The sequence below is a fragment of the Otolemur garnettii genome, unplaced genomic scaffold (genome assembly GCF_000181295.1).
Source record: "Otolemur garnettii isolate 467f Iridium unplaced genomic scaffold, OtoGar3 scaffold00008, whole genome shotgun sequence".
Taxonomy (NCBI): domain Eukaryota; kingdom Metazoa; phylum Chordata; class Mammalia; order Primates; family Galagidae; genus Otolemur; species Otolemur garnettii.
In genome coordinates, this window is record NW_003852403.1 from 12,215,637 (window position 1) to 12,217,234 (window position 1,598).

A 1,598-nucleotide genomic window follows, 5' to 3' on the forward strand; every position below is an offset into this window, starting at 1 on the left:
TTTTTTTTTGTTGCATTTGTCATTGTTGTTTTAGCAGGCCTGGGCCGAGTTTAAACCCACCAGCCCCTGTGTATGTGGCTGGCACCCTACCCACTGAGCTATAGGCACCGCCATTTCTGAGGTTATTTTAAAGCCCCTGTATTACACGAACACACATGTCACATTATACATACATGCATATATATAATGTTTTTTTTCTTTTAGAGACAGAGTCTCACTTTGTCACCCTCACACCTTTTGCTGTGGTGTCACAGCTCACAACAACCTCCAGCTCTTGGGCTTACATGATTCTCTTGCCTCAGCCTCCTGAGTAGCTGGGACGCTACAGGTGCCTGCCACAACACCCGGCAATTTTTTTTTTTTTTGGTTGCAGTTTGACCAGGGCCAGGTTTGGACCTGCCACCCTTGGTATATGGGGCTGGCGCCCTACTCACTGAGCCACAGGCGCCATCCCAGATATATAATTTTTAAAAACTACTTCTATTGTACCATAGTGTTTTGCTGGCATATTACTACAAAGTTGTGCATTTCATCTAAGTCGTTCAATTTGTTGACATTTAATTGTTCATAGTATTCTCTTATAATTGTTTTTATCCCTATAAAATCAGTAGTTAAATCTCCACTTCAATTTTTTATTTTAATAAATTGAATCTTCTTTTTTTCTTAGTCAGTCTTGCCAAAGGTTTGTCAACGTTGATCTTCTCAAAGAGTCAACTTATTTATCTCTATTTTATTTGCTTCTACTCAAATCTTCATTATTTCTTCTGCTGCCTTTGGGCATAATTTTCTTTTCTTTTTCTAGTCCCTTAAGATATACAGTTAGGTTATTTATTTGAAAGCTTTTTTCTTCTTGAATGTATGTATTTAAAACTATAAATTTTCCTCTTAGTGCTGTTTTCCTGGTAACTCATAAATTTTTGATATGTTGTTTTTTTGTTTTCATTTATTTCAAGGTTTTGTTTTTTCTAAAGTTTCCTTCACAATTTATTCTTTGACCCATTGGTTATTTGAGCGTGTTGTTTAATTTCTACGTATTTGTAAATTTACCAGTTTTCTGTCTGTCCTGTTCCTGTTCATAATTTCTAATTTTATTCCATTGTGATCAGAAAAGATACTTCATATGATTTCAGTCTTTTTAAATTTAATGATATTTGGGTTTTAGCCTGACAGATGGTCTATCCTGCAGAATGTTCTATGTGCACTTGAGAAGAACATGCATTCTGTTTTGGGGTGGAGTGTTCTATATATGTCTGTTGTATCTAATTGGGTTATAGTGTTGTTCAAGTTCTTTCTTTCTTTTTTTCCAAGTTCTTTATTTCTTTATTATTGTCTTACCCATTATTAAAAGTAGGGTCTCTTTTATTGTAGAACTATTGATTTCTCCCCTTGATTCTGTCAATTTTTTCCTTCATAAATTTTGGGGCTCTGTTGTATATGTTTACAAATGTTATATTTTATTGCTTTTATCAATACTTAGCATCCCTTTTGCCTCTTTTAACTTCTTTTGACTTAAAATTTATTTTAGGCTTGGCGCCTGTGGCTCAAGTGACTAAGGTGCCAGCCACATACACCTAAGGTGGTGGGTTTTAATCCAGCCC

The 1,598-nt window shown here is 35.2% G+C and overlaps 1 protein-coding gene and 1 pseudogene across 3 annotated transcripts in view; one reads left to right on the forward strand and one right to left on the reverse strand.

The window, feature by feature from the left end:
* Nucleotides 1–451, reverse strand: part of LOC105886376 — a 1,868-nt pseudogene extending 1,417 nt beyond the window's left edge.
* CFAP70 (cilia and flagella associated protein 70) overlaps nucleotides 1–1,598 on the forward strand; it is a 103,097-nt gene that overhangs the window by 59,504 nt on the left and 41,995 nt on the right. The gene's annotated exons all lie outside the window — the stretch shown is intronic.